Source organism: Pongo abelii, chromosome 10 (genome assembly GCF_028885655.2).
Source record: "Pongo abelii isolate AG06213 chromosome 10, NHGRI_mPonAbe1-v2.0_pri, whole genome shotgun sequence".
NCBI classification, from domain to species: Eukaryota; Metazoa; Chordata; class Mammalia; order Primates; family Hominidae; genus Pongo; species Pongo abelii.
Window position 1 is genome coordinate 63,625,831 of NC_071995.2, and position 17,197 is coordinate 63,643,027.

Consider the following 17,197-nt stretch of genomic DNA (forward strand, 5'->3'; position numbering starts at 1 on the left):
AAGCGTCTGTATCCACTGATAGCAATGCAATACCTAATTTGTGATGACTTGAAACAAAACAAATGCCTATAAGGAAAAAAAGCTATATTTTAATTTTTTCTAAATTTACTTTCAGTCAATAGTTTAGTAGCATTTTCCTCCCAATACAATACTCCCTCTCTCTATAAGGCTGTTCCTGGGAGCCAGACAAGTTTAGGTAATAAAGGAGTTAAGAGAGTAAGTGCTTGCAGTTTTAAACAAACAACTTTTTGCTTCCCTCTTAATGTGCTAATAGTTGTGCCTAAAAAAAATGCAATTCTTAAAAAGATACCAAGTTTTGATTTATTTATTATCTGTAACCTTTGGAAACTAATCACATGGAACTACAAAATTAGCAAATGTCTTGAAATCTGTAGACAAAACATAAATTACCTCTAATTTCAAACTCTCATTTATTAGTGTACCACTCAAGCTTTTAAAAAAATGAAAAAGAAAAAAAAAAGCGGCTCCAAAGATAGTCTTATACCATTCTTTAAAAAAAGAAACTGTTCCTTTTAACTTTACACCCATCCCACACCCCAATTTCAAAACATCATTTAATTGTCTTGGTCATGGACATTTCCAAGATGAGATTTCATATTTTGCCCCCATAGTTTCTGGTTATCAGAAAACCCATGCTTTCCTTTATTGAAGAAGTTTGGTCCAGCTGATGTTGGTGTATCCATCTTCATCTTCATTAAAAGCTGCTGCTACTGAAAATTTTTGGAGCAAGAGTTGGAACAGTTTCTTTAGGCTTACTTGATCCAAGTTTGATGGATATGGCTGACGCTTTCTTTGTCATCTACCTAGGGCAAATCCAAAGTTGGAGATCTTTGTAGGCTTTGTTGGGAGGTCTGCAGCTTCTTCTTCACTGATCGCTTCTCAGAGCTGCGACTGGAACTTTCCCCTCCATTACTGGAAGAAACAGTCTTAGCTTTCACAGGTTTTTCTGCTTCTTCCTCAGGTCCTCCGGTAGCTCCAGCTCGCTGCGACTTTTCAGGCTTCTTCTCTCCCCCTTTCTCGGCCGCCATTTTCCCCGCCGCGGCCTCCCCGGCATCCACTTCTTAATTCAGTCCAATAATAAAAAAAGAAAGAAAGAAAGAAAGAAAAAAATCTACAAAAAAAAATTTCAAAATGAGAATCTTATATTCCACTAAATGATATTTACTAAAAGTTTAAAATACAGACATTTTCAATTTATAGAAAGACATAGAGTTTAACTCCCAAGTACCTTTATTGAACAACATCAATAGCAAAAGAAGGTGTTTATTACTTGGTGTTTAACAGAAAATACATTTATTACATGTTTAAAATTTTACATAGATGAAATATTTCTATAGCTTTCTCCTTTGTTTTTATAAACTTCTTATAAAACATATCTTTCTTTCAAAATAAACAGGATAACTATATATTTATATGTTTCAGAAAAATATATAAAATGTGGGAAATAAGTGGCATTTAATTCATGTTATTACATGGATATATGAGTAAAACAAAATGGTACTCTACTATTTTATATAAAAATAATGCATTTTGCTTTTTTTGAAAAATAAAGGTTTATAGTCTTGGAAATCTTTTTCCATAAGTAAATAGAGAAATACACCGTTTATTTTAGACGTCTATGATGATTGAATTCATAGATATACAGTAGTTGCCTTTCTGCAGTTTTAGTTACCCACGGTCAACCACAGTCTGAAAATATTAAATGGACAATTTCAGAAAAAGAAAAAAAAATCAGTCCACTAGCCTCACTCTATGCACTTAGGTTTTGCCTGTGGTGGCATACCTGGTTCATCTGGGCCATACTCAGGTCATGTGACCTTTAACCTGGCGAAGCTCATCTCTTCAGCAGCCGCACAGCATAGTGAGCTAACCAACTGCGGTCAGCGTTTAATTGGGGATGAAGCTTGATCTTATAGAGGTGCTCTGCTTTTAGAACATCTCTAAGGCGCTTTTCTCGGCTCCCTTTCAGGAACACGCATGCTCGCAGAAGCCATTACAATCCCGTCGTGCAGCAGCCTGTGCTATTGACCAGCCTGGAAGTCATTTTTCGACTCAAGGGGAGAAGGGTGGGTTTCTGCTCTTTCCTTGCACCATCTGAAGGACATGGCAGAAGATAAGGGAAAATGGCCATGAGATGCTCCAGGGGAGCTGGGTCCAAGGCCTGGTGCTCACCAAAGATAACACTACTCTCAGCATGGTACAGGAAGACAACTGATGAGACAATGTGAGCTGGGACAATCTCCAACCCAAAGGGTATCTCAGAAAACAGCACTACGTGAGAACACAGCACAACCCCAGTCAACCTTTAAATCAGAAAAGGAGCTGGAGGATGCAATTCATTGATATATAGAAAGTTTTAAAAGGTAAAAACTGTAATACAGAAAACAAAGTTTGCAATGTGTAAGAAATAAAGGACTGAAATTTGTACCTACAACTCAGCCCAGTAGTGGAATCCTGTTTGACAACGAGGTTTTCTTTGCCTCAGGGAAGCATAGGGAAGCTATGGGGGAAGCAAGAGGAGCTATAGAATGTGTTTTGTGACTGTTCCCTTTCCTTAATTTTGGTTCTGTACAGAAACAAACGCAGACTAAGTCTATGTATAGCCATATCCGCTATTCACTTGTAAATGTTCCAAATGATTCAGGTAGCCTCTCAGAAGACACTCCAGCATCACTTAGCTGGAGATTTCAGGGCAACTCATGTCATGTTTGGAAATATCCAGATAACATTCTAGTTGTCATCTAGTTTTTTCCTTCACTAAAAAAATGCTCAGCTGGACGTGGTGGCTCACGCCTACAATCCCAGCACTTTGAGAAGCCGAGGTGGGAGGATTGTTTGAGCCCATAAGTTTGAGATCAGCCTGGGCAATATAGTGAGACTTCATCTCTACAAAAAATTTAATAATTATCTCAGCATGGTGGTGCTTGCCTGTAGTACCAGCTACTTGGGAAGCTGAGGTGGGAACATGGCTTGAGCCCAGGAAGTCAAGGCTGCAGTGAGCTGTAAAGGTGCCACTGCACTCCAGCCTGGGCAACAGAGTGAGGTCCTGTCTCAAAAAAAAAAAAAAAAAAAAAAGAGAGAGAGAAAAGAAAAGAAGTGCTCAAATTAGAATCTCTGTATGTACAGTATTTATCTAAACATTCTCATATATGTAAAATTCCAGGGATGTTGACATCATACAGAACAAGCATAATTTGCAAAACCAGCATGCTTCTTCTATTTAAAGCAATATCCCCTGAGTGTGACCTGAGCTTGTAAAACAAGTTCATTATATTTCCTTTCTGGAGACAACATGTCAAACCTTAAATATGGCTACTAATCAGAAGTTTAATTAAAAAACTTCAGCTGTGCAAAGAAGGAAGTTATATTCACCAGGGTTGAGAATAAATGGTAATGTTTTCAAAATCTGAGAAAAACCTATATTATTTGTCTTACTCATCTACTTTGCTTACTACAAGCCCCTTTTATCTTATTTTCATATTATTTAATTTTCTCCCTGCCTGAAAGTATCTTTAGTCTATCTGAAAAAAATATTATAATCCAAAAAATGGCAAGGAGAATTCAACAACAACAACAAAAATAATCAAAGCCATTCATGGTTCATGTGCCCAGACGAAGCTGTATTTATGGAACAGTCTTTTTTTCTAGAAGTCCAATGTGTAAATTGAGTTGTACCAAGGCAAGTCAAATTATTCCCTGGCCGTTTGTAGTATGCAATGTTTTATGTGACTTTTTACCCTCTTATTCAATAAAACAATACGTACTTGTATAGCAGCCAGACGAAGCAGTGAGTCACAGTCATCTAAGAGATGCCAAGTACGGTACCTCCTTGAGGAAACACACTCACCATGTGTAATGAGGACTCTCTGGATTTCCTGAAGTGATTCAGCATAAATTGAATTCAACATTGAACTGAATAACCATAGATGTTGACAATCACAAGATCGGATGTACTAGAGTACCGCTTGTATTTGTGTAGCTCCCACTCATTTATTACCAGTTAAGAGATGCACCCCTATTAGGTTGGAGTGGAACACTGTCACTCAAGCAAAGAGATTACAGAATGTGACCAGTTCCTTGTGGATATAAAATAATCAAGACTTTTTGAGGAAATGGTTGCCAGCTTTGGTTTTATGCTAGAGACCTCCCATTGATCTCTTTTCTCAAATTATTCAGCTTTTAGCTCAACAGGGTTGCTAAGCCAGGCTGGCCACCCAGGTATTTGATAATATAAGTCCTGGTGTCTATAAGAAAAGGAGCTTATAAAAATCCACAGCATGCTAGATGTCATACCTACAGAAATTATTGCTTTTAAACTCAGGCAGAATAGATAGATTTGATATGGTTGGCATTAGGGAGCCAATGTGGGCTTTTGAATGAGGAAGTAAGGATTTGATTGAAAATTCACATTCACTCCTAAATTGTATAAACACTAATGCAGAGATTTGGGGGATATAGGAGTAAAATGATCAGAACAGAAGTGGGGGTCAGGGAGAAAGATACAGTTGCCAGAGCTATAGTGGACACGACCACTGGAAGGCAAAAAGGGCTTTACATACAGCTTAAACAAAGTTCATTGAAGAATAAGGCCATTTGGACTTAGGCAAAAGGCCAATAATCACCAGAGGACTTGGATTTATTATCCAAAACATCTAGGTCCTTTAATCACAAAGTGTTTGGAAGGTTGAAATTTCAACCGAAATTACAAAAGCATCACAGCAATGTTCCACCTGAACTAAAAGTTGGGGAATCAACTAAATCCCAAAGCAGAAAGGCTAGAATGTGCCTCTTGAGTGGCAGGCCACTTCCAAACTGCCCATTTGATAGGTTCAAATGGAAAGCCTCTCTCAAAACTCCAATTCCAAGATGACACCTAATTTGCTTTTTAACTTTTATTCTTTGCCTAGAATGAATAAGAAATATGAGTGTTCTTTCATTGTAATGATGAATATGATTCCTTGTATTTACAAGATTCCTGTTCTGTAATAATTTTAATGATGTGCATATAAGAACCCCCATGAATGCTCTAGCACAGTGATTCTCAAAGTGTGGTCCCTAGACCATCAGCAAGGTCTTTGGGAACTTGTTAGAATGTAGTCTCAAGCCCCACGCCAGACTTACTGAATCAGAAACTTTGAGAGAAGAGTTCAACAGACTGTATGTACTTTAACAAGCCCTCCATGTAGGCTCAAGTTTGGTACCTTCTGAGGTAGGCTCAAGTTTGAGAGCCTCTGCTTTTAAATCACAGCAGGAACTATTCAAAATCATTAAGGTCATTAGCTGTGACTTGAGCTCCAAGGTATAGAAAAAAAATCAATCCAATGGGAAATTGTTCAATAACTTTCAAAATTATCAAAGCATAGGTGTCAAAGCCCTATCTCGTAAGTTTCTTTTAATGAATTGATTTATGTTGTTTATCTAGGGGGCGTAAATTGGTATTTTTATTACTGCTGGCTCCCTTATAAAGCAACTGATAGGCCATATAAGTTTTTTAATATTATAATTTTTGTTAATGTTATAGGCCTTTTAATTTTGAATCCCTACCTTCCTTGTGAAGGCCTCTGAAATGGCCCTTCCCTAAATCAGTAGTTGTGGGCAGGGGAATGGAATTGTTTTGCCAATGTGAGAATTCATTCCAACCTCCCTAGGTGAGAGGATGAAATTGCACCCCACTTCCCCATCATATAAATTAGAAAAGATATGAGTCTTCTTCCCAAAGTTTGTTTAGCAACCAACACATGTCACTTATAAGGAAGGTGATTCCTCTAAGATCATCATCTGTGAGAACAGTGTAAGCCTGAAATCGAGAACAATCATCTTACCTGCTATGTGGAGAGATCTTGACTAAAAGTGAAACTCACACCTAGAAAAAAAGAAGGAGGCCAGGCATGGTGGCTCACACTTGTAATCCCAGCACTTTGGGAGGCTGAGGCAGGCAGATCACTTGAGCCCAAGAGTTTGAGACCAGCCTGGGCAACATGGCAAAACCTCATCTCTACAAAAAACACAAAAATTAACCAGACATAGTGGCATATGCCTGTAGTCCTAGCTACTCGGGAGGCTGAGGCAGGAGGATCTCTTGAGCCCAGGAGGTTGAGGCTGCAGTGAGTCATGATTGTGCCACTGCACTCCAGTCTGGGCAACAGAGCAAGACTGTGTCTCAAAAAAAAAAAAAAAAAAAAAAGAGAGAGAGAGAGAAAGGGAGACCTGGAAGCGTTGTTTGAACTCCCAGGAAGGAACCAACCACATGTGAAGCCAAATTAATCCTAAGACCTCCCAGAATGTCAACCAATAAATTCCCTTTTGGCTTGAGTTAGTTTCAGTTGGATTTCTGTCCCTTAAGACCAAAGAACCCTGAATAATACTACCTCTAAAATAATTTACAGCTTTGTGCGAATCACAGATGTTCTAATAAACACCTTCAAGGGGAGGCATACATAAAAGACTGTGCTTGACTGATAGTCAAGAAATCAGAAACAGGGTTTTGGTACTATCTATTGAAGAACTTGGGCAAGTTTTAAGTCTCTGAGCTTCTCCTTACTTACATGTAACAGAAGAGATTGGTCTAGATCTATTCAAGAAACATGTATTCTAGTACTGATAGAGGCCTCAGAGATCAGTCTGTTCAAACATTTATTTTAGAAATGAGAAAACCTGGCCAGGCGTGGTGGCTCACACCTGTAATCCCAGCGCTTTGGGAGGCCGAGGCAGGTGGATCACTTGAGTTCAGGAGTTCAAGACCAGCCTGGGCAACATGGCAAAGCCCTATTTCTACGAAAAATACAAAAATTAGCTGGGCGTGGTGGCGTGTGCCTGTGGCCCCAGCTACTCAGGAGGCTGAGGTGGGAGGATCACTTGAGCCTGGGGAGGGTAAGGCTGCAGTGAGCTGTGATAGTGCAACTGTACTCCAGCCTGAGCCATAGAGTGAGACCCTCCCAAATAAAAAAAAAAGGAGAGAGAGCGAGAGAGGAGGAAGAAGAAGAAAAAAATGAGAAAATTGCAGTCATTTGGTCAATATCATAGAGCCTGTAGGTAGTTGTAGTTGTGAAGGCTCTTTTCACAATAGCACCTAACTGTACTTTCTGAAGATGCATTTAGTTAATCATTGTTATCTTTATATACTAACATACTAGGATGGCCTTGATTGCAAGTAACTCAAATAATTTTTAAATTAGAGGTTTATTGTTGACATATCAAGACATCCAAAGAAAGGCTGATTCCACTGTTGGTGGGCCCAGAGATCTATAGCATATTAAAACCTAGATTCTTTCCTGCCGTTCTCAGCATGTCGACTTTGGTGCCAGGTTCTTTTCCTTATGGTCATAAGATAGTAACAGCAACTCACACAAGTCCAAAAGCCAGATGGGGAAAAGGTCTTCTTATCAATTATATGTAATGTGGTATACCAGATAGCATCCTGGACAAGAAAAAGGATATTAGGGGAAAACTGAGGAATGCTGAAAAAAGTATGGACTTTAAGTAATAATAATGCATATGTTTTGTTTAATTAATTGGGACAAATGTATGGCACTATTGTAAGATTTTAACAATAGGGGAAACGGTGTGGGGCATATGGAAACTATTTGTACTGCCTTTGCAATTTTTTGTATAAATTTTTCTGTAAAATTATCTAAAATTAAAAGTATACTTAAAAAAAACAAAATAACTGGCCTTTGCTTGAGCCTGCAATAAGCAGTTTGCTCCTTTTCTCCTTTGAAAAATATCTTTGTTCAGAAATTGCTGCTAAGTGGACTGTTAAGTGTTTGTTCCCTTGCAGACAACTTGACTAAACTGACTTTAGATAGAAGTATTTCTTGTTTCACTGGAGTCAGATACTCATTGACTCTTCAACAATCTATGGAAATTGAGCTATCATCAAAATGCTATTTCATTGTATGCTGCAATCACTTGTAGAGTATAACTGCTAATGCAAATGGTGATTGCCTGCTATGCCTTCCCCCACTCAAAGTGATATGCACATGAACTGCAAATATTCTTGTTGTTGCACTACAGAGCCTTGCAGATAAAAGATGAATTGTAGACAGCCAAGTTACTGGCTCAGCCAGTTGCAACACAACACAAAACAGGTGACTATAAAAACCATCTCTCTTTCCAATACACCATACTCCCTCTTCCAACACACACGCATACACAATTGGGATGGTGGTGGTTGTGAATGTCTATATAATGCCAAGATCATCATTGCAGAAACTCCTGATGTGTGTACGCAGGAGAATAATCATTGAGAATCCCCTCCACCCATGGCAAAATCGGAGCACAAAACACTGAAAATCCAGATGCCAATTCAAACTGTAAGGATATTCTGAAAAATCTCAATATTTAAATTTCTAATCAATATTAAAGACTCTGAGCAAGCCTCTAGCTCTTTGATTAGGAAATGCTTTTAAAAGACTCTAGATATGGCCATGCAGGGTTATTTGGAGAAGTATCAACTAGTTTCTTTTCTCCTTTTTCCTTCATAAGGATTTTGAGACCGTTTAGATAAAGTCTAATGCTTTGAAGATGGAAGTTCGAGTTGTTTTGTGAAAAGGAAGTTGCACGAGGTGCTTTTGTCAGTTTAATTAACTGTAAACTCTGAACTCTTTCTGAATCAGAGGCCGCCAGTCTCAAGACAATCATACTTTGCATGGGGTGTGCAAGAAAGCAGCAATATCTGAGAAAGCAAGAGATGGCAAGACTTACCTTGAAATTTAATCAGGGGAAAAATCCTAATGGATTCTCCTTGTATGACACTGACATAGAGGCATGAGAATGTACTTAGGTCAAGGATTGTAAATGAAAATAATTTGCAGGGGAGGATTGTTTGTTTGTTTGAGACAGAGTCTCACTGTGTTGCCCAATCTGGCGTGCAGGAGTGTGATCACAGTTCACTGTAGCTTCAACCTCCAAGGCTCTGGCGATCTTCCCCACCTCACTCTCCCAACTAGCTGGGACTACAGGCATGCCCCACTATGCCCGGCCAATTTTTGTGTTTTTTGTAGAGATGAGGTTTTGCCATGTTGCTCAGGCAGGTCTCAAACTCCTGGGCTCAAGCTATCTGCCCACCTTGGCCTCTCAAAGTGCTGGGATTATAGGCGTGAGCCACTGTGCCTGGCCTGAAAATATAATTAACTGGACTTCAAACACTAGACCTGATTCTCTAGCAAAAAGAAGTACAAATATATCCCATCCTACAAAAATCCCGACATGTTGAATCTCTATTTTAGGAGTTACCAATACGTATTAAAGAAGGATACTTGACTAAAAACCTTTTGAAATGACTAAATAACTAATCAGGGTGCTTGATGTTAGAAGACCCTGTTTATGAAGATTTAATCACATACAAAGGTGATAATTGTTGAAATGATGAGAATATAAAAAGCAGATATATCTCAGGTTTTAAAAATCATAAACTCTGTATAACTTCCGAGGAGCATAAATTGTATAGGAAAGTAGTACAGCTGGAAACGTTGAGGCCTAAGAAATAAATCAATGAAAACAGGCTGAACAGAGCAGATGATAAGGAAGAATTGAACTTGACACAGATACATTCAGCACAGAAAGGTACTGATTCAAATGGCACCTGGAGCTTACGGATGGAATCCAGAGAACCAAGGAAAAATGAAATGCCAAGTTCAAGACTAAATCATCACTGATATGGTCTTAAAGAATCCTTTTGCTAGCAGTGTACGCTGTTTAATTGAGTGACTATATTCTGGGAGATCCTAGCATTTCCAAAAAGCACACTGGTGTTTTGTAGTTGGTCTGTGGGGTTAATCTGATAGTAGAAGCAGGGATGTGACTCATCGTGGATGGACTCTATCTGAAGCAGGACATTTTGTTTCCAACATTTATCATTTGCTATTGCAGTAGCAAAGACAGTTAGTGAACATAGGCTTATCAAAAAACTAGAAGAAAAATATAACAGTGCAATTCCAGACTATTCAAGAGAACTTCTCTCAGTCTGACTGGTTGATTAACTAAAAAATGGATATCTATCTTTTACTCAATTTTAATGAATATTATTAAAAGAAATACCACAAATTAAAATCAACAACAGTTAAAGTGATACTCCATAACTTAGAGTTATAAAATTTGTCCCTGGGATATTGAATTTATTGAAATAATTGTTCCCACTTTCCCCTCACACACACTCTTACTAGCAAAAACTGGAATCTGTGAATCATTAAGATCAGAAAACTGATTGATGAATCAAATTTTGTAAATGTTTACCCAGAGAAGAAAGAATTGATCCCATTGAAAATTTAAATAAAATTTTAAAAGGAAAAACTGGAAATTGTTAAACTGTTCAAGAAACCAATCAAGATTTAAGAAAAATTGCTTCAGAAAACATTTTTTTACAAAAATGCATTAATGTTGTTACTGTTCCCATTTGAAGGTTTGTTTTCATAACCTCAGCCTCAAAACATCTTCAAAGAATGTTCAGTCAAAAAAAGTCAGTATCAAATATATTCTGAAATCCCTGAATCTGGTATGTGGAATTCAATTTATGCCATTTTATCTCCCGACTTTTGCATATATTGTCCTCCCTGCCTCGAATTCCTTTCTCTGTTTTATATTCTAAGACAACTCAAGATTTATGCTGCAAGACTCAACTTACAAAAATTGCCTACAGATTGGACCCTCCTAACCTTTGGGCAGAGTTAGATACTTTTACACTCTATGTTTTTGTAAGGCTCCTGCATGAATATTCTATCATATCACTATAATTTCTTGATTATATGGCTGTCTCATGTACACTAGATACGAGATTTCTCTAGTGCATGGCTCATGTTCTAGTCCATTTGTTATGAAATCTCTGGCACATAATAGACATGTAATTAATTATTGCTGAATGACTGAGTGGACATATAAGTGAGGTCTCCATGCTACTCACTCATTTATTCCTTTTGTCCTTTATGAACAAAATCATCAAATCTGCACTGCAACTTTAAAGATGTATTTAAGAAAATGTTCTCTCCTATATATTCAGATTAGTACTAAACATGTATTTTGTGATGTCTCTCTATTAGCAACACCCCTTCCTTTTCACCTCCTCCCTATCTATCGTCAAGAAAAGCAGTGCATTAATAGGAATCCACTTGAGACTGGGATGGCCGGCTCAGGACCTCTTCTCTCTGGGTATTGGTGGGGGCATCCCTAGAGTGTGGGAGCACTTTCTGGGAGGTCCAGAGGTTAGGTCAACCAAGGGCTTTTTCTTTCCATCCCTTCTCAATTTGACTCTGGATTCAGCTGAATATAGTTAAAGGATTAATTGCCATCATTTTGTTCCCTAAATTAAGAGTCATTGTGGTAAGAACCAAGCATAGCAATATGGGCCAACCACAAAGAAATAAATTACTTTGTAAGTTTCAAAAGATTTTCACCAAATTACTGCCCTGTGCAAATGATGTTGGGGGGAAAATTTTGTTTGAGAAACATTTTCTTTTGTGACTATAATAAGGTATGTGTACCCCTGCTGAGATATGAGTCACATCCCCTGTGTTAGGAAACTGTGGCTAGTTTTTGTGGGTTTGGGGTTTTGTATTAAATTTTCAGTGCCTCATGTTTCCTATGACTGATGAATGGATCATCACCTGACTCATAGGCTCTTTTGCTAAGGATCACCGAAGTGTAGCTTTTAAAATTCAGTAATGTGGCACCCAGCTGCTCAGAGTTTTAATACGGAATGAGAAACACCGGAAACATGTAACCAGTGCTTTGAAATGTACATTTCTGAAGTCACCTCTTCCCAGCTTTTTGCAGAATTATAATTAAACTGGTCTAGACTAGTTTGCAACTCTTATTTTTAGAGACCTACAGTGCCCCTTTTTTGGTCTAAGTAGGGATACAATAAACATTTGGGTTTGTTTTTTCCAGATTAAAGACATGCCATTGACCTCAATTTCAGCATTCTGAAAGTGAAAATTTATTTATTTATTCATTTATTTATTCAACAAATACTTACAGGATGTCTACCTTGTGTTCCACTTATGGAGATAGTGGTACTTATTTAGATAGCCCAGTGTGACTGAAGTTCAGATTATGGGAATTTATAGGGAGAGTATAAGGGATAAGATTGGAAAGAGCAGTCAAGAGCTAGATCTTAAAGAACCTGTGTGCCAAGCTACAGAGTTTGGGCTTTATCCTCAGATCCAGGAGGAGCCCTGAATTGTTTCCACAGAGGGGTGAAATGAGACCTTTTGCACCAGAGTTAAGGAGAAATTAGATGAGGGCAAGGTAAGATGTGGATGGCAGACCAGTTAGGAGCCTATCATCATCATCCAAGAGGCAGATGGGGTAGAGCTGGAATGAAAGCAAGATCAGTGGGCGTAGAGCTAGAAATAATAGGACCTGGCAATGAATCCTGGACTGTGGTTTAGAGTCCTGGCAATCAGACTCTTAATGTTGGAGCCCAACCCCCATCACCACCCCAAAGGCACAATGCTTGGTTCTCTTTTCTCTGGAAACACACACTTCCTTGCAATCACAACCAATTTCAGGATGACACTCAAATTTATATCTCCAGCGCAGACATCTCTGAACTCTAGACTTGAATATTCAACAGTCTATGCAACACTTCTATTTGGATGTTTAGCAGAGCTATTCAATATACTATAACCCAATCTGAATGGGAGACCTTCCCTGAAACTTGGCTTACCTGCAGTCTTCTCCATTTTTGTTAGTAGCAATTCCACTTTCAATTGCTTACATCTGAAACTTTGATGTAATGATGACTCTTATGTGTGTGTGTGTGTATGTATATACGTATATATACACTTGTATATACGTGTATATATACGTATATACATATATACACATACACATACATACATATATACGTATATACATATATACACATACACATATATACGTGTATATATACGTATATACATATATACACATACACATATATGTGTATATATACATATATACATATATACACATATATACATATATACACACATATACATTTATATATATATTTCACATTCAGTCCATCAGCACATGCCTTTGGTTTTAACTTTAAAATCTACAAAGAATCAGATCCATTCTTCCCACCTCCACCGCTACCACTCTAATCAAAGCCACCACCATCTTACTCCTGGATTATTATAATAGGCTCCTAACCTGTCTACCTGCTGCTCCCTGGCCCTTGCAGTCTATTCTCTACATAGCAGCCAGAATGATGCAACACCCCCGCCAACCTTTTATTTGAAGCTTTTCGAGCATACAGAAAACTTGAAAGAACAGTACAATATAAAATGTCTTTTGCAGCTTCTTTTTCCGATCCAAGATCCAATCAAATGCAATTTGATCACATTTGATTGTTGTATATTTTTAGTCTTTCTTAATCTAGAATAATCTTTCTTCTTTTTAAATGACATGGACTTTCTCATATAGAATATCCCACACTTTCTAAATTTGTCAGTTTCCTCACAGATTATGTTGTATAATTCATATTGCATCAGATCAAGAGGCACATAATGTCAGGTTGTCCTGATGCTTGTGATGCTGTTTGATCACTTGGCTAATGAATCAACTCACCAGAGTTCTCCATTGGGAAGATAAATTCCTCTTTGCAATTAGTAAGAAATTCATGGGGTGATACTTTGGCACCTTTCAAATATCCACGATCTTTTACCCAATGGTTTTGTATCTACTAATAACCTTTTCTAGATTATTTATTATACTGGATGTTGCAAAATCATGACTTTAAAATATACTCACTCCTATTTTGTAACAGATGTTTTAGTAAAAAATCGCCTTCCTTATTTTTCCCTTTCTTCTCTTCTACCCTTTCCTGCTGCCCTCCTCCTCCTCCTCCTCCTCCTTCTCCTGACTCTCACAGTGGACTCAATGTCCACTCAATTTTAATTCAATGCGTTATCATCAACTACCACAGAAAGATTTATTTAAAATGTATATCAGATCATGTTCTATTCCTCTACTGAAGCCTCATCAATGACTTCCCCCTTCACTTGAGGTAAACATCTAAGTCCTTACAGTGGCCTGCGAGGTCCTGCATGATCCAGTCTCCAATTCATCTCCTGCCTCACTTTTTGCTCACAGCTCCAGCCATCTGCTCTCCTGACTGTTCCTCAAACACTCCACGTTTGGTCCTGCCTTGGGGTCTTTGGCTCCACCACACCCTCTCTCAGTAATGCTTCTCCTCTAGATATTCCCGTAATTTTGTTCCTTATCATTTTCAAATTTTTTCGTAAACCCACCTGACTAGCTATTTTTAAATTTTTTTAAGTCAATACTCCCCATCCTTCTTACTATGCTACTTTATTTTCTCCACCAATTTTATCCATTTCTTACATTATTTCCTGTGTTTATTGTCTGCCTCCAATTAGAATTAAGCTCCGTGAGTGTAGGGAATTCCATCTGTTTTATGCACTGCTACATCCCAGGGGCTAGAATAATACCTCCTCAAGAAATGTTTACTAAGTGAATAGATGCACGGATTGATAAGGGGTTGAAGGAGAAGGAGATGCTCATTTTTCAGCTTGGTTGTCTGCAATGACAGTGTTCTACTTTCTAAGGAAAGGAACACAGAACAAGCAGTGTGTGTGGAAGCAAACTTTGGACATGTTGAGTTTTAGGTGAGATAGCCTGTGAGGTAGCCATGTGGAAAAGCCCAATAGGAAGTTGGCTAGACCTAGATTTAGTGGATAGACTGGGTATGAAGTAGTTTCCAAACACCTAAAGCAAAGTCATGTCTTAATTCATTTTAAATGAATTGAACATTATTGAATTGAATTAACATGAATGGAAAGGCTAAGAATCTTTTGCCTCCCAAGCTGGCATGCCAACCAAGCGTGGGAAGAGAGCTATTAACACTTTCCTGTGTCTGCTAGGTTTTGAACTGCTCAAGTCAAAGACAGCACTAAACACCTGATAATAGTTCTAATGGTTTGTCAACAAAGCCGGATCTGCTAGTCTTCTAGGGTGATAACTGTTTCTAGTAGTCCAAAGACTTGGTTAAAGACACCTGCATCCTGTATAGAGCAATTAGTACTCTAAAAATGTGGTTTTACTGTTGATCTACTAAGTGTGGTAACCTTTGCAATTCCTTTAATCAAAAGAAAAGAAAAGCAACATCAAAAATTATTTCATTCATTAGGCTCTAATCTTTTCTCTTCCTTCCTACACCTTCCTAATTCTTCTGTCTTGGGAAGATGTTCAATAGATGATAAGCTGTAAGAAGCAAGAAGAGTTTGTCTTGTGCGGTGTCACCAGTGTTTAGCATAGTGTCTTTCCTCAAATAGGTGCTCAGTGTATTTCATTATGTTATATATCAATGTCTATCTTTTTTATTTTTGAAACACCATCCATATCTCTGCTCTACCTCAAAACCTGAATCCCCTTTCTCTCAACAACATCTGGAGCCACTAAGTCAGTTCTTATAGTTAAAAATAAAGGTAACTATAAGAGAAGGAGAAGTCGATGGTATTTCAAACCAGCATGAAAATTGTCCATTGCAACTTTGGATAGAAAGAAAATTTAAACTCATTCCAGTGTCGTAAGACTAGACACATAGCAATGAATAGGAATATGAGTCTTTCTGAATGCTCATGGGGAATTTCCATATTAGCTTATAAATCCTACCCGCATGATGGGTTATTCCATTACTCCATAAGCTCCTTGAAGTCTTTTAGTTTCCTTTATAATGACGGTGAATAAAGTAGATGTGGTCATTCATATCTTTAACAAAAGAGAGATCAAAAATGAAATTATGGACATATATTCAGCAATTTCAGATTTTGTCATTATTTATGACCATGACAATACAGATGGTACACTGATCTATGGTGTCTCGAGATTGCAGTGTTAGTAAGCTAAGGACAGCATAAATCAGAGAAGTTCCCCTTTCACTGTAGATACAGAAAAATAAAAATAATTAGAGCCTCCACTGGTCAATATTAAGGTCTCAAACATAAATTTTATATTAAACTTGCCTATTATTTTATGGCTTTCCTTATTTATTTTATTTTATGTTTTCTGGAATAGAAAGTGAGGATATAGGCCGAGCATGGTGGCTCACACCTGTAATCCCAGCAATTTGGGAGGCCAAGGTGGGCAGATCATGAAGTCAAGAGTTCAAGACCATGCTGGCCAACATAGTGAAACCCCATCTCTACTAAAAATACAAAAAATTAGCCAGCCGTAGTGGTGGACGCCTGTAATTCCAGCTACTTGGGAGGCTGAAGCAGGAGAATCACTTGAACCCGGGAGGCAGAGATTGCAGCAAGCTGAGATCACACCACTGCACACCAGCTGGGTGACAGTGTGAGACTCCATCTCAAAAAGAAAAAAAAAAAAAGAAAGAAAGAAAGTGAGAATATAGTTAAGATAGGAAGGCAATTGACATTTAAAAGCACTTTCTAGTCGGCTGGGCACCGTGGCTCACACCTGTAATCCCAGCACTTTGGGAGGCCGAGGCAGGCGGATCACAAGGTCAGGAGATCGAGACCATCCTGGCTAACACGGTGAAACCCCGTCTCTACCAAAAATACAAAAAACTAACCAGGCGTGGTGGTGGGTGCCTGTAGTCCAAGCTACTCAGGAGGCTGGGGCAGGAGAATCGCTTGAACCCAGGAGGCAGAGGTTGCAGTGAGTCGAGATCACGCCATTGCACTCCAGTCTGGGTGACAGAGCAACACTCCGGCCAAAAAAAAAAAAAAAAAAGCACTTTCTAAAGTGACTATAACAAGGTGACCTGATCAGGATAGTGTCAACAGCAAAAGTGTAGAGTCACTGAGAAATCCACTTTGGTGAAACCATAGATTAACAGTTATTTAAACCCCTGTACTGGAACAGGTCTTTTTGCTATTCTGATCTTTCTCATGGATTCAATTTTAAGAGTTATCTATGCTTTAAAAAAAATTCCATGCAGAGTAGATTTTATACATAGCAACCACTAACAAAAGATGTGTAGGAACCTGAATGCCATCCTCTCAACAGAAGGCACACACCTTGTTAATTTGAGTGTGAAATTTAACAATAATAAATGTACATAATGGATTATCATGAAGTCATAAAGCAGTAAAGAATTCAGAAATATGATAAAATATAATATAGTAAAATCAAATATTTCTAAAACAATAAATGTCAAAGATCAAACAACAATATAGAGAGAGGATATCTAGCTAGGATTTTTTTTCTTTAG

General features: G+C 38.1%; 1 pseudogene; it reads right to left on the reverse strand.

The window, feature by feature from the left end:
* Positions 1–327: 327 nt before the first annotated feature.
* On the reverse strand, positions 328–1,103 carry LOC100441488 (PEST proteolytic signal-containing nuclear protein-like; annotated as a pseudogene).
* Between the last annotated feature and the right edge of the window lie 16,094 nt (positions 1,104–17,197).